Here is a 17,134-nt window from a genome sequence, read left to right as displayed (position 1 = left end):
TACATGTAGGTATATGTTAATAAACATAAACAGAGAGCAAGTAATTGAATAGCATGAAATGACAAAATCTGGTAAACTCATCGTGCAATACAATATTATTTCTCTCTCTCTCTCTGCTGAAGTTTAAATTCACGGTGAAGATGATAATTTTGCGCTTGTTCATTCCATTTGTCTTATTTAATTAAAATCATTAGTGGCGTAACGCAGGTGCTGGAAGCTTATGATCTCCGCAATATTGGATTATGCATTCCGCGTTTTAAAACATGTTATACAACTACGTAGCACTGTGTAAGATGACTTTTTAAATATTGTACGGAGAGAAATTCATTTTAGTATTTCACAAATATTTATTATTCACAAATAAATATTTAGTATTCACAAATAAAATATTTATCATAATACTCGGTGATATTATTATTAATAGTGATAATTTTGCAAATGTTTAGCATAAATACCAAAGTATCCATTTCCGTTACTCGATTTTATTTTCTAGAGGCCACTTGACAATTATGTTAAAAAAAATATTTGACTTTCTAACTTCATCCTTATTAGACTTTGGATAGACTCTAAGATATTTAGCTCAAGGCACTTTGTACCTCAGGATTTAAATAATTTCAAATAGTGAATAAAATAGACAAGCATATTTTGAGAAATATATACATCACTAATTATAAGTATACGTACATGAATCCAAATTTATACTTGCAATATTTATATTTTATACTCCTGATATTCTTTTAACATCTGTTAATTGGACTATTAAGCACTATTATTCTATATCTATTCCAATTTTTACACCTACTAAAAAAAAATGTAAATTTTTCGCACGTACGAAATAGACACACTCTCAAAGGAAAATAAGAAAAACAAATTACCAAAAATTATTAACTAACTCAATAAGTAAGTTAGAAAAAAAATTTCTAAAAATTATTAATTAATTCAATAATTAATCACTCAAGACTCTCAAAGAATTTGCCACATCGGAAAATATCATAGACGAAGAAACCAGTCGAGAGCAGTGCCAAGCAAAAATTATCGCTCTTCATTCAAGCGGGAACCAACGACGAGAAATACCGGGGGGGGGGGACCGATAACGATAAATAACGGGAATAGAAACCGGCGTGCAGTTTCGAATTCCTTCTAAACTGATAAACATACAACGAGACTCGCGGCGAAGAAACAATGGTGAACCGGGTTATTTACGTGGTACGACTTGCCTTGGTCCCGGACGTAACAAATGGCAGCCAGCCAAAGGGATCGAAGGGTAATAATCGTAAGACGTCACGGGAGAGAATAGTTGGTTAATGGTAAAAGTTGGAATCGCTCGGTTCCGCCGGAAAAACAAACGCGGCTTGCACAACTGCAACTCGCGTAGCCGCGGCGGAGGATGGGTGGGGGGGGGGAGGGGGGGAGGGTACGAGAAGAGATATCGACGGGTATGTAACGTTGCATACCGTACGTACGGGTAACGGGTTTTCGATATCCGTACTTACGTACGGTTACGTGATCGTCTTCTTCGGTGATCGAAGACTAACTGAAGGGGGAAACGCCGTAACTGTTACACATCCCTGCGAGGGATTTCCCCTTCGTGGAACGTAGTCCGATTTCTCTCATCCTTTGGTAACGATCGTACGTGAGGCGCGGACTACTGCTCGCATAAAACATCGCCGTGCAAGATCGAGCAACTTGGTGGGATCCTGTAATACAATTTAGCGGCGAAGTGTGTCTTTAAAATATGCACCGAGCACTTTTCACGTGAGATACGTTCTTCTCGCGGGAGGGGCAGGGGGAGGGGGCGAGATCCAAACGAGGAAATTCTATGTATAATGTATGGGCAGGTACGTTCCACCGGCGCTAAAGAGTCTGCAAATGCGCGTGAAATACATTTTGCGTTGCTATGAAAGTCCAACGAATTTTGTCACACAGTGTTGAAAATGCGATTAAAGGATTTTTGAATGTACATGTAGAGCGTTGCTCGTGAATGTGTACATCGTACAAGTGTAACATGTATTTTGCATTACTATGGAATATCTAACTGGAAGTCCAGGGAATTTTGTCAGTGTTGAAAATTTGACGAATATCAAAGGATTTTTGAAAGTGTACATACATAGAATATTGTGTACATCATGAAGTTGAAAAAAATAATCGGTACGTAGAATACTTTTTGAATTATTATAAAGGATGATTTAATGTTAATGATTCAGTAACATGTATGTAATTGTACGAAGAACTGTTTCTAATTTCTAGATTCTATACCGATAATGATCCTTTAATGCTAGCCATTTTTAAAACGTATGTATATTATGTACAGAATTTTGGATTTTATCCATCTAGCCTCTAGAACATCGAAGAATGATCAACATTAAACGATCTTTATAATATACTCTTATATTCTTCTGTTTCTGTATGTCCTTTAATATGTTATTCTATATGTTCTTCATTTTTTTTTCTTTTTTTTTTAAAGAAATTTTATAGCATATTTTATTACAAGACTCAAATATCATTCACAATCAAAAATTCGAAAAACTCAAAAACAAATCCAAGTGTAAAAAATTCCCTAATATCTCAATCAAATTCACCCCGCAAATCTCGAGAACACAACGCACGCGCTACGTTCTTAAAGAAAAAAAAAAATTTCAAAATTGCCGAACGAAAATCCGATTTAATAACACCGATATCAATTATCATTCAACGAACGAACCGCGAGGTAATCGATTGCTCGATTGCTTGATCAGGGGAAGCTCGTGTAAAGGAAGGAAGAAAGGAGAAGGTCGGCGGCACGGCCGTTTACCAAGCGTGTTCGTGCACCGGATGATTGCAATGAAGTTTCAGCGCACCTGCAACTCACTCGACGATAACGCTTCAGAGTCCATCCGACGTGGGTTACAGTGGCAAGTAACACGGCCCTGTAAGATCCATTTGTTCCTCTTGGCATCGTTGTCCGCCATTGCTCGCCCCCCGTCCCCCCTTTACGCCGCTTCCAACATCGTAGCCGTAACGTTATCGCAAGGAATTCCTAACCCGGTCTTCTCCAGAGGGTTGGTTCTCGCTGCCTATGAACGTCGGCTGCTCGTAAGTGCAGCTGCAATATTGCCGTGAAGCACGCCGCGGCGTCCGTTTTTGCGGTCTCTCGCGCTCTCTGGAGTTTGTACGTGAACGCCAACTGCCGTTCTCTCTCGTGCTCTTCCGAACAAACGCCGGCGGTGATCAATCTTTTTGAGAAACAGCGCCGTCTTTTGTTTCTCCTTCTTTTTTTTTCTTTTACTTCGATTTTTTTCTTTCTTTCTTCCTTTCTTTTTATTTCCGGTCTCGAGGAACGTTTGCTTCTGATAGCTTGAAAAGTTGTTGGAGGGAGGGGGGGAGGGGGGTCTAATCGACAGGGAAAAATTAAGCCACGTCATGTTTTGCCTAGGTTTAGTTGTTGCTCTACGTGGCGTGTCTGTCGAGAGTGTGTTTTCTGTCGAATTAGCTGGTAACGAGAGGGAAATCTCAAGCAGATGAGCGTGGATTTGAAGACCGAGTACGAACGGTGGTAACTTGTGGCTCTTGATGCTAGAACTGATCGATCCGAGTGTAACATGAAACGGAAACTAGAGGTTGTCGAATTGTGTGATTTGTACTTTTTCGTCTCGTCAGTCAGTGTGACTTGGTAACAATAAATTTTCAATAACAGACAGTCTCTGTTAAAATTCATGTTACGTCTGAATGCGAATGGAAGTGGAAATTCGTTTTAAAAAGGATCGAAATTTGTTCGAAGATGTTTGGCATGACCGATTGCTTCCTGACGTAACCCGCCTTTTAACGGAAAAATTTCCGTTCGAATCCCCCTTTGAACACTTACGAACTACGCTTTACTGACAATGAGCATAATGGGGGAGACCGGCGGGCGGCGGTTACGCTCGCTTTGCCTCACTTTAATTAGCCTTCTAATTAATTGGAAGTTGAAGAACGAGCAGAAAGTTCATCTGGCGGAACACTGTCGGAGGAAAATCTTCGGTCTGCTCGATAGTTCTGCGTTTCACCAGCGATTGCTTTCACGTCGTTTCCTATTCACCCGTTCCCGCGGTGAAATTCAGCAAGTCGATCGACCGTGAAACGCGCGCGATATGACTGCCTCCGTTTTCGGTACACCTCCGTTTCCACCGATTACTATGTTATTGGCCTTGTTCGTCCTTGGTCGCCGCGACCATCGTGACATTCAACGTGTACAAATTTTAACAACTACAAATATCATATACTTTGTATATGCATTGTATATCTTCGATGTTTACAGCGATTGCCGCAAAATTCTGAGAATCTATATAATAATTCAGTAAAAATTTTCTCGCAGAAATCGAAAGGAAAAATTTTACACTGTTTACATGTCCTATTTCATTAAAAGAAATGTGACCTTTCACCGATATAAAGAAAGATGTTCCAAGTAAATTTAATTAATATTACGAGTATTGGTTGACCATAAATTTACAGCACGTTTGAAACAGTGTCTCATTTTTAATTGCATTTTTATCGATCTACCAAAATTGCAGCAGTCCCTTCAACTGTCACTGTGTTCTGTTCATTCAGCGAGGTACAGAACAATTATGTTTACAATTGTAGAATTACATTTACACAATTACGTTTACAATTTTAGAATTCTTAAGGTCGTAGGAGACTCTCGAAGTTTCCCTTTCAGTATATTTCCACTTTTTTAATTTTCTATACTGAACCAACTCGATGTGGCATGCACGCTGAATTTTTAATGTACGCAGACACGTGTACACGTTTTTACACGTACGTTCGCAACGTGAAAGGGAGTCACACACCGACCCAGTTCCTAGAATCGGTACTGTACGACAGAGACGAGATTTAATTATGCACCCGGTGCTAAATACAGGGTGAGGGTGACTCGCGTTGGGACCAAATCCCACTTCTGCTGAAGCTTCCAGCTTCCATTGTCATTATCTTTCCGTTTGATCGTCGGGCGATTAAACATTTCGTTCGTCTAATCCGCTTATCACGCCAGCGTGACAGTGTGTAATTGCATCGGTTCGTAAACGAACCTCTTTGCTATTCACATATGCGTCTGCTGTCGAGCGGTTACGTCTCTTTGTCTTGATTTACGATTACGTACGTTACCGGTTGTGTGTTCTGCGCGCCGAGTACGTACATACGTGACTGAAACTTCCTTTCTTTTCTCCAAGAACAATGGCCACAGAGCTGAACGAAGTACCAATTACAGAAAATAAACAGCCCTGTTTATATAAAACTTTCAACTGCGGTGTTAACATTGCGTCCAAATAATTTCTCGATTGTGTATTGTTGGAGTTAGGTCAATGTTTCACGGAGTTACGTGAACATTGCATCGTTCAATATATATGTTTAGTATATATATATATAAGACTTGTTTTTGCTAAATACTGAAATATTTCTTTCTTACGTTATCAGCGATCGTGACAAGAAACACTGATAACGCAACTTATTTTTTTCTTTAGCTTTAATTTTCTTGAATTCAATACCTATATATCTCAGCTATCAAACAACATTAAACCCTTGCGCTGGCAACTGGTTCGCGGACCATAACGAGTGACCAAACCGTGTACAATAATTCGTCGCTTTCTTTTTAAAACTCGGGGGCTGGGATAATATCATTGGATAGAAGTAATAAATTTATTATATATTTTGCTGGATTATATTTAATTATACATAAAACTGAGAAAATATTAGAATTTTGGAGAAAAAGATTCTCAATTTTGCGTGGCGTGTCATTCCAGCGCAAAAATCAGAAAAAAATCGACAGATTTTATTCTTCCTTACACGTGCGCGATTTTCATTCGCAACGCACCTCTGACATAATAAAATTTCGCTGTTGGTATACACCATTCGAGAGCAGAGTCTTTGTCACCCTAAAATCTCTTTGTCAACTACGAGAGCTACGCTGTGCGACTCGGCAATTTTCGTCATTTAATAACGCCTCTAGCAACTTTCAATGGTGTCGCGATAAACTTTGCGCCAAAGAAGATCTCCTTCCTGTATGAACATTGTTAAATGAAAGTACCCGCGTACCTGCACGCCGCCTCATAACACGCCCTAATTCGTGATTTATGATCGGAGATGAGCCAACTGGTGAAGTGTCCCCCTTGTCTTGCCAAACGATTAAGAGGGTGTCTTCCGTAAATGTCAAAGAGTAGACCGTACTTCAACTTGCCGACACTTTGAAACTTTCAGACACTTTGGTGATCTAACTTTTCCCTTCTCGTCTTCTCGAGTCTTTCGTTCGTCTGCCTCGGTCTAACTGCTTCCACTTCTTTCTCTCCCTCTCTCTCTCTCTCTCTGTGTCTGTCTATGTCTCTGTCTTTTTATGTATACGTTTGTCTGCTTGCTCAACGCGTCGTTCAACGTGTTCGAGATAATTTTCGGGGCACATTATTCTTTTGAAGTGTAAACGAAGATGTTAACGTTAATGAGATCTTAGATAGCGGAACGACTTGAAGATGGAGACGGAGCAACTTTAAAAGTTCTCCTCTCTTCGGAAGACACGAGACGTTCTACAGTAAAATGTAATTTCTACGGTGTTTTTACGTGTCGTCATTTTTTTATTGATAATTGTTATACGAGAAAGAAAGTTCAAGCGAGTTTGAATGCCTGCCTTTCGCCTGAAACTATCCCCACGAATTTACTCAACGAATTAATTCACTCGACGAACATTCCAAAATTCAGTTATGTCAAAAAACGAAATTTTATTTATTTTTACATACGGAATGCTCGATGATCGAACTTCTCCAGTAAGAATTATTAAGAAACTACACGACAAATTTTATATTTTATGTCTTTCATCGAGATTTTCTTGAAAACGAAATCTTCGAATTCATCTTGTAATTTCCATTGATTCTTTTTCTCTCAGATTTTCACTCGATCGTGAAACTTTCCGTACAAGTTGAGCTGTATTGAATTATTTCATAATGTCTGAAACTATTTATGAAATTTAAAAAAAAAAAAAAATAAAGTACTAAACACACGTGAAATTCGCCATTATATAAAGAGAATACACATACGTATACGATATATACGTAAGAATCAGGAGTATGAAATTATTGTCAAGTATATCGGGCATGTTTAGAGGGATACTAAACGAGTACCGATGACTGATAATCTCGTTGGACATGGACGTAAACAAATGCCGCGTAAACCAGTGTCTAAATTTAATTTCGTCCCGCCGGAACCGGAAAATCAATTGATCGCCCACGTGGATTCTAAATGCACACCGCTCTCTATGTAAATTAAACAGTTTGTTCGGGTTCGCGTAAATTGAGCGCAGTTACTGTTAACCTTTTTTTTTTCTCTCTCTCTGCAATCCCTTCTTTTCCCAGGTGTTCCACGTCGTGAATTATTCACTCTCATAATCACTTTTAAACGATGACGAAACGGTTGAACCATCGTGCGATTAACAAACCGTCATTTGTCGTTCATCCTGAATATAAATGGAACAGTATATTTTCGGAATGTGTCCTAAAGGTGACTTTTGCCCTGAAATTGACTTTTTAATGAATTTTAAAACTGCGCGCTGTAGAAAATTAATCTTTCTTTTTTTTTTTTTTTTCTATTAAAGAAAAATGTTTCGCGAGAGGTATTTTGTGTAATTGAACGTGTAATTCGGGCGGAATTCATTTTCGATTCTTGCCCTCTATAATTGGAATTTTGTTTATTTACCGAAGGTTAGCAATTAGTTCAAGATCCACAAGGTATTATTCATTTCATATTCTTGCAATTGCGAGAAAGCGATAACCACGTGAAATAAAATTTTCAAATTGTATCTAACTTTAAAATGTTACAGAGGAATAATGAATACATAATATTAATTATGAATTTGTGCAAAATATTAACTACAGAGTCAATATCATAAATTTGAAAATTGAAATTGACACTTGCTCTTGAAGCCGAGGAACAGTCGAAAAGAGGAAATATCGGAAGTTTAAATTGAATTAGCTCTCCTTAAGTTGCACCCCTTCCTCTCTCACCCCTAAAATAAGACTCGTGCCCGAAACGAGTTGAAGCACCGAACTCAACATACTTTACCAGCTTCGAACTAGTAAATTACGGCAACGTGGTAATTTAGTTGACTGATTTGACTTCGTGAAATCTCGGTCGCGTGCATTACGTTTAAATGGAGAACTTCCAAACTAACGTTTGTCACGACAAATATCGCATTATCTAAATTTACTCGCGTCCCCTGTCTTCGAGAAACGAAAGAATCTGAGTTAACTTTGCACATTCGAAGAGTTCCAAAATCAACGTAAATCGCACGACACTTACGCATATGGCAAGAAGAAATCTTCGAGAGGGATCGTTCTACGGTGATATCAAAGCCAAACATCTCGACGTTGTTCCGAAAAGTTGTTTCCCAAGGATCATCCACGCGTGCTAAGCTTAAAAAGTAAATCTCTCGTGACACGGGAGAGAAGTTGGTCGCGCGTTAAAAATTCTGTTACCCGCGAAAAAAGATTAAGGAATAATATTTCGAAGTTGAATCAGTTTCGAGGAAAATAAATACAGATTACTTCTCACTAAAAATAATATTATTACTGTAAAAATTCGACACTGTAATATATAAACTGTCGAATTTTTACAGTAATACATATATTATTTTAATATATTTAATATATATAATTTTTTTATTGTATAATTATTTATTATTTATTTTTTATTATATAATTATTTATAATTTTATTAATAATTATTTATAATTTATTTAATATATATAATTTTTTTATTATATAAATTTTATAGTAATTATATATTATTACAGTAATAATGTATTACTGTAAAAATTCTTCTGTAACATGACATCTCAGTCGTGTGAAATCTGAATTCATAAATGGTTAAACTCGTGTCAGAAATTTTATATTAAATTTAAGGTAACGTGTATAGCGTTGGTATTTTATCGGTCATGATACTAAAACTGAGACGTCGCAGCAACATTTCACGAATCTAAAAGCCAAGTTCCCCTTTCTCTACAACATTGAATTCCCCTTTCGATGCCTTCTTTAATTTCCGACGCGAAAATATCTCCGAAAAAGTATTCTCGAAAAAGTATACTCCCGCTATTCTCGCGCAACTTGAAGTTCCCTCGCTGTCTTAAAGATCTAAATAAACGATGATCGCGCGAAGCAAAGCACGAGATCGTACAGATGATACCTTATTGTTTTCCATTCTCCAGTTCGCTTAGCTTTCGTCGTACGCCACGAACGAACGTCCTTGTAAACTGTCGTAAAATGGCTGTCAATGCGTTTCCAATGCGCGCCAACGGATCGTAAGCCCGCGTTATATCACGAATATTCAATCGCAGCTTGATATCCGGCTCACGAACACCGGCAAACGCCGACGAAACGGGGGGGGTTTATTTTTGCCAACGGATAGCACCGGTAGAACAGCTTGTCCCCCCCCGGTGAATTTGATTTTTATATAGAACGAAGGAGAACGGTTGGTTAGGATAGTAAACGGTGGCAGGACGAAAATGGGGCGAGAGGGTCCGCCTAGGTGCTGAAACGTAATATAGACGATATGATTGGGATGCCAGCAGGTTGCCGGAGCTAGAGGGTGGACAGATTGAAAAGTAACTGAAAGGACGACAAGAAAAAGAAAAGAAAAGGAGTCGGACAACGTTGATGAAAAGAAACGCGAGAGAAGGCAAGACGACGAATGGTTGAACTAGCAAATTGAAGCTCGTGTAAGTGGAAAGCCAATTTGGAGTTTTCTTGTTGGGAAAAATAAGATCACGGGAAATTATTGGGTATCGTAATGGGCGCAGCACGCGTTTCCGCTTTTCTCTCGGTAAGTATGTACTTACTTTGGTCGGGCCAAGTGCCGAGTGTATCGAGAAAATGAAATAAACGTTGCGCGGTCGACAGTTAGAATGAATGAATCGGGAATTGTGATGGTTGTTTGTACCTGGAATTAAATCGTTCTTTAATTTTCAACTCTCGAGAACAGAAAGTCATTTTCTATCATCGAATTATTTTATGATGTCTGTTGTCTAAATGGTTATCAAATTAACATTCTGATCCGACTGTTCGCTCATTGTCAGTGAATTTCGAAATTATTACGAAGGTTCTCGTAAATAACATCGATGACACCGAATATTGTCATCAATATTTTACATTTACGTTGCACTGTAACGTGTTTCGAGTTTCGTTTGAAACTTTCGAAAGGAAATATTCGAGATGATCGAATTAAACTCACTGTCAGAGTGAGTAAGGTCCAATACTTGGAAGAACAAGATAAAAGATTTGCTGCGTCAGCCGTGTGTCGTCAGAGTTTTACGCAGCGAGAGAAAAGAAGAATCACGTGCGGACAAATAACAAGCAGAGCAGACTGTGAACGAAAGGAAAAAGGCGACTTTTTTTCGGGAGATTTCTGCACGTTGGTTGAATACGTGGAAGCAGGATGAAAGAAAGAGAGAGAGGAACTGTGTAGCCTGTTTATATCGCGTTTCAAAGAGTTGCTCAGAAGAGGAGGAGGATCATGCGCTTCTCCGTTTGTGTGCGCAAGCCGGTGAATCAAGCAACAGTAGAAAAATGTGTAATAGTCGGGCCGACTTTCTTTGAGAGCCGCTACTGCCGGCGCAGTCGTAGTCGTTGACTCAGACCACTGGCACGGCGTTATTGGTAAAGCCAGCGCAACCGCGCTGTTTGTGACAATCGTCGTAAAAACGTATGTATATCGCCAGGTTCCTCTTAAACCTTTGACATTCTTACTTCCTCTGGATACTTTTATATGTCGAACAAGCATTTGGAAATTAAATTTCGCCGGCGATACAAATTCTCTGTATCTTTCATCTACGATGCAATATATATCCTTTTGTTTCGACAGATGCTTGTGCTTCGACAAGTTAAAGTTTATTCCGGCTGACGAAATCTTATTTCTAAGGAACGGCGTGAAAGGTTGAATTTAAGTTGTGCATTTTTTTGATAAAATTCTTTAGAAAATTCTTTCGTATTCGCTTTAAACGAAATTTTGTTCGTTTCGCGGCTATCGATTTTGTCTAGGAAAGGGAAATAAAATTCTATCATTTCGTGCAAATATTGAAAACGACACAGACAGAAGGATTTAGACGTTTCTGTACCCCGTGGAACCGAACTCTCTTTGTGGAACCAAATTTTTAAAGAGTCCGTATTTACATAATACAACGTTACATTCTTCGTCATTGAAATTCACTTTATAAAATCGAATCTGTCCGTTTACGTCGTTAATTATTATTCAAATTACTATTCAAAATTGAAATTGTTATTCAGAGTAAAAATCATTCCTCGTAGTTTCTAAATTCGACGAATTTAAAAATCGCAACGTTCTTTCATCGTACTCAATACGACGAAAAGATTTGACGTCACATTGAAAGTTAAAACTTAAACTTAAAACCGTGAAAAATCTTTATCACCGCGCTCTCGTCGAACGAAACTTCGCTCATTTCACGACTATTGATCTCGTCCATCTGGCGAAAACATAAAATTGTGTCGTTTCTCCTAAAAATATCGAAAACGGCGAGTGGAATTTGCCGTTTCCACGCTTTATCCATGGAAACCAAATTTCTAAAGGGGCCCAGTCGCGACACGCGTTCGCTAGATTTTTTTTTTTTTTTTTTTCAAGCTTCAATTTCTCAGCCGATTATTGCTCGGAGAAGCCAACGTTCCAAGCCGCCAACGTAATTTACCATTCGTTTAAAAAGAAACGTAACAGCTCTACGTTTGGTGTGTGTGAGATCCATCCGGTCGTTTGCGCAAAACCGCAAACCGATTGTCGTAATCGTTTCTGGCCCAGGCTCGCGAGTAAAACAATCCGCCTGAATGAAACATGTCGCCGGCGGGCGATTCGTTGCGTGCGGAACGACGCGGCACCGGGATGAGTAAAAATTACCGTCACGGCCGGCGTAAACCAGTCGGTATTTCGGCGCGCGCGATGGTATTTCGCCGTGGAAATTCTCCGTTCCGATTGGAACCAGCTTGAAGAGGATATGCAAATGCGAAGTGATAGCGGGTCCAATAGCACGGCTGCCACGCGCGCGAAAACATTTTAACGCGTAATTATCGTTTGGTACGGATGGGCGGGCGGTAGAGGGGGAGAGGGGGTGGTTTAATCAGCTATTCGCTTCACGACGCTGCACGTAATTAAATTATAACGCGCGCGCGAGATCTGAAGACTCCTCGTGTCGACTAATTATATAATTACGCGCGCGTGCAATTTGCGAATGATTTGAAATTACTGCTGTAAATCGCGACGTCGTCGGTCATTAATGTAACGTTGCGCCGCTTCGATCTGAAGAGGAAAGAAGAGGGGGACATCGAACACGATGATTTAGGAATTTTAGACTTTCTTTTAGAAGAATTTTCAACGCCTCTGTTAATTATTCGACAAGCAGTGGGACTGGTACATGGCTATAGTAGTTTGTGAGGTATTTAATTTTATTCTGTTTATCTCATGTTCTGTTTGATTGGTAATAGAATTAAGTGAAATTAAATATTCTGAAATCGGGCAGTATAAAATTCGACTTCATTCAAAATTAAATACAATTCACAGATACTTTCCCATTGATAAATTAAATTATAGTGTTTTCGTCTTTCTAGAAATGAAAGAAATAAGTGAAAAATAATAAGGGAGAGAAAATGAAAATGAATAAACAAATATCGTGAAAAATTGTTCATTCTATTTTCGTATAAATTTTCTTCATTTATATTAGAATCTTCAGAAGATTGATGGATATTCTTATTAAATTTGTACAAGAATATTCTATTTCTATTTTTCGCGGATTAACTCAGGGACGTCTCGACGGGTTCGGTACTCGTCAGACTGAAATTTTTAATTTTCTCAGAATTATAAAATTTTTAGTAAATTTCTTAATATCTGATAAACTTTATTTAGTAACGATCAATGTCTGACATTTAATAAATTATTCAATAAATGATAGTAATATTAATCAATATTATTCTCTCAGAGTCTCCAAATCTTTAAAAAGAATTCCATCTTTCAAAGAATGAAAGATTAAATCGCATAGAATTTACAAACTGAGACAGTGAGAAAAAATTTCCTTTTCTAGTTGTTAAATGTTACAATTAGATCGATTTCGAATTTTTATACCAATTAATAGTGTCGAGGGTGTGAGTAAAAAGAATGAAATTTAGGATAATGGAATTATACATATTTGTTATGAAGGATGAAAGCTAATAAAAATGTTTTGTTGTCGGCAAAGACACAGCGTAGAAAAAGTAAAAAAGAAATTTACAAACGCGTCGCGCAGAGAACTTCAGAAAGTCTGATCGCTGTACTCGCTTGATATCGTCCCTCGGTCGTATATATTTCCTCTTTTCCATTCGGGGAAAGCGAACGCAGCAAGCAGTAGAGGAACCCGAAGAAAATTCTATGACATTAAGTGCTGAATTCTACAGTTGTAAAGGAGAAAACTTAATAAGTGAACTTCGTAGGTGCCTCGGAGAAGTTCAAAGCCATGATATGTAGCGGAAACAAGCGTCAAACGATAATAAACTAAAGCACCTTGGAAACTAATGATTTCTCGGACATATATAATATAATATTATATATTATCACTACCATCGAGATTTTTAATTTTAGCAAATCAATTGACATTCTTTCGAACTTTTCGTACACGTAATCAACGAAAATAAATCTTGCTGCGAAATAAATTGAAAGATTTCAATTATTTGATTTATAGACGAACAGATTTTTGTGTCATGCATCTGTTAGCGGCCAGTTGCCCACGTGTACAATCAGTCGGCTAAAAGAACCGGCCAGCGTTGTTCTGTTTGCGCGCCTTCGGGCGTAATTCATCATTTTTGATATTAGTCTCGTGGTAGGAGGTCCTTTTGGCCAGAGGCGGCTCAGAGATTCGGTGACAGCTGTCAACCGAAGAAATCTTCGATCGTTGTTGCACGTGATGTCAAAGCCGAACATCTCGAGGTTGCTCCGAGAAAGTTGTCTTCGAGAAATCAATCGCACATTCCGCTGAAGTGAGAACTTCGTTCGCGGAGAGAGAGATGTTTCTTCGTCAAGTCAAAAATCGTGTTAGCGAAAACGTTGAAGAAGGAGAGAATAGAAATAGAGTTCAGGTGGAACGATACTTTGAAGAGAAGATTAATCGAAAGTAGTGAATACGTATTGCGAATTTATAAATGGATATTATTTACACGAACAGTATCGTTGCACGATATATTAACGTAATAATATTGTTACGTCGGATTATCTCTTTCGTTTGTAATTAATAACTTGCAACTACGTTAACGCGATTTTCTCATCCATTATGCGTCTATTACATTGCGCGCGTATGAATTTAGAATTATTTCGAAATTGAACGAATTTGCATACACTTTGGTGCGTTTAAATGTTTTAATACCAATGAATAAGCAGCTAGTAATATATTAATCTATGCACATCGTTAATGGTTTCAAAGATTAATTTGTTGCCGAAGCTGAAGCGAACTAACCGTTCGTTATTTTTTTTTTCTCCTCTTGAAAAAAAAAAAATCTTTTGAATAAGTAAAGAGTAGCCGGTTTCGAAAGTAAAATAAAATTTTAGTTAACCATTTGCCAGTGATTTATTTACGCTCGCAGAAAAATCACAAGGCATCACGATATTCATTCGGTTAGAATTTTTGAGGTGGTCGATATAGATTACGCGGAAGCAATCCGCTCTATTTTAATCCAATTTACCGAACGGCAGATTCAATGCGTCGTGCCGCGGATTTTTTCAGTCACTTTACGTCAAACACCAAATAATCCCCGACACTGGTCTTTCTGCCACTTCAATGCAGTTATTTTTGTTTCCTCTTTTAATTTTATCGTCGTTTTAATTTTATCTTCTCCTATTATTTTATAGCCTAGCTTGTGTTTTTTTATTTTTGTGCCTTGATCAATAGTCCAAGTATTCCTTTGAAACAAGTGAACAAGTGTGCGTGTTCAAAATATAACAAAAAAAAAAAAAATTCTGATCAAAAATAAGCATTGCAATATGCTTAAAAATGGATTGAACGAACTGGATGAAATGGATGATTTTTAATTTACGACGATTATATTCTGTTCCTATTAATTTCGATAGAAATGAACTTCTATTAGATACGTATATAAATTAGAATATTTCGATTAAAATTTTCTACATTTCTGACATTCCTTGTTTCTTCCTCTTACTCTTCAATTAGCTTTCGTTAATGATAACGTATGAACACTATTATTAATTTTGAACTTCTATTCACTTGTATAAATTCGAATATTTTAATTAAAACTTTTTTATATTTCTGATATTCTTTGTTTCTTGCCGTTTAACTCTTCAATTGCTTTCGTCAAAAAAAAATAAGAAAAACACGTGGGATATTTTTTGCAAGTCGCGACAACGATAATTAAAATCTACCTATGGCAAGAATTTCGTGTCCTGCCAGGTTTTTCTTAGCAGTTGTCAGGTTTTTCTGGTTCCAGAAGTATATATCCGCAGTCTCCCATATTCTTTCAATGCTTTCCAATCCAATTTCTTTCCTCCGTCACGTTTCTTTTTTTCTTGACTCGGATATTCCTCTTGCCGATCCTTCGGAGCTTCGACGAGAAAAAGGACGAACGGATGAGCAGAATGGACGGATTATGATCGGATAACCCGGGCCCCAGCTTGGATTTTCTATGAGCGCGGATTTGCTGACCTCGTTTAAATCTTTCCAACCCCTATTATTTTGCTCGTATGGACGTCAGCACTTTGCCGAATTATTTTCACGTGTGACCCCCTGCCAAGTGTGAAAGTAAGATGTTAGTGAAAACGTACGATCGCGCGCTACGGAGATACAAGAATGTTAATTAACTGTCTCTAGTACGGGCATCTCAATGTTCTAGAAATTCTTGTTCTTGAAATCGTTCTACGATAAGAAATAAAAGATTTCTTCAACTTGAAGAAAATGCAATTTGACTTTGCATAAATGAACCATGTTTGGAGGACATTTAAAAAAGAAAAAATTCAGACTGGTCGCGCATATTTGTAGAAATTCGTATTTTTGTAAATCGAATTTAACTAAGACATAATTAGACGAACTTACAAATAGGAAATAAAATTTCTCGTTCTTTTCCAATTATCAATTCACAATTAGAGTGAATTAATGTCATGCAAATTAAGTAGTAATCGAAATTGTAGAATTTAGGCGGGAAATGATTTTAAAATAACATAAACGTGAAAATCCTCGGTTCAATCCAATTACGATGAAATCACGCTCCCCCCCCCCTCCAAAAAAAGAAAAACAATTCGATTTCAAAGAAATCGAAAAATAAAATAAAATCGAAAAATCGACGAGGTGGTTGAACTAATTCAAGCAGAAAGAACCGAGAGAGCACTTACGCAACAAGGGATCAGTTTGCCAGGGTACAAAGTGACAAAGCAATCAGAATATTTCTCCTACTCTCTCGCAAAGCTCTTCCTGCCCAAGGTTCCTGGCAAGAACCCGAGAAAGACGAGATCGCGGATTTATTTTGTTTCCGTCTCGGCCAATCTAATTCCCCTGTATCCGATATTATCTATATAACGTAACATCCGGGCTGAAGCCAGCAATGCTCCAACGCTCTCTCCTACACACAGCTTCCAGCTGTATGGAATTCTCCGTGACTCTAATATACCGTGGAGCACGTTTCTTTGAGCGAGCTAATTTGTTTTCCTTTTTGCGCGCGCGCGAGCACGGCCGTGGCAGCCGCACGACGATATTCCGCGCACGCCCCGGCAAAATCCAGCTTTCTTCCTCGCTTCGTTCCTTCTATTGGCCTCCTCCTTTCTTTTCCGCGCCGCTGTTATTTTCCAAAACCCGGCTAACGGGTCGACGAACCCGCACGGCAACGGGGCGCTGAGAGGCTTTTCTCTTTTCCACGCGTTTCTTACGATGAAGGCGTCTTCGCGCCCCAGCCTTTCACACGCTCGCACGAGGACACTTGAGGATCTTGAGGATACGTGTTATCCGAACTCGAGTAACAATTTTCTCGTAAATACCCCAATTGCTGGAAGTTTCATAATTTTATATAGATTTTATATAGACACAAGTATTGAAAACGAATCGTTGGCAGTTTCTTCCGCAGCTTCGACAGTTTCGAACATTATTGTGAATTGTTCGTTGAAATTCAGTCAGTGTAAACTGATT

General features: G+C 38.3%; 1 protein-coding gene across 1 annotated transcript in view; it reads left to right on the top strand.

Annotated features, from left to right (window-relative positions):
- The window catches only part of LOC122529011 (fasciclin-1-like), a 355,664-nt gene that overhangs the window by 226,822 nt on the left and 111,708 nt on the right, over nt 1-17,134 (top strand). The window lies entirely within an intron of this gene.

The sequence above is a fragment of the Frieseomelitta varia genome, unplaced genomic scaffold (assembly GCF_011392965.1).
Source record: "Frieseomelitta varia isolate USP_RPSP 00005682 unplaced genomic scaffold, Fvar_1.2 scaffold_275, whole genome shotgun sequence".
Classification (NCBI taxonomy): Eukaryota; Metazoa; Arthropoda; class Insecta; order Hymenoptera; family Apidae; genus Frieseomelitta; species Frieseomelitta varia.
The sequence above is the reverse complement of the archived record's forward strand: the minus strand, read 5'-3'. Positions and strand labels throughout refer to the sequence as shown.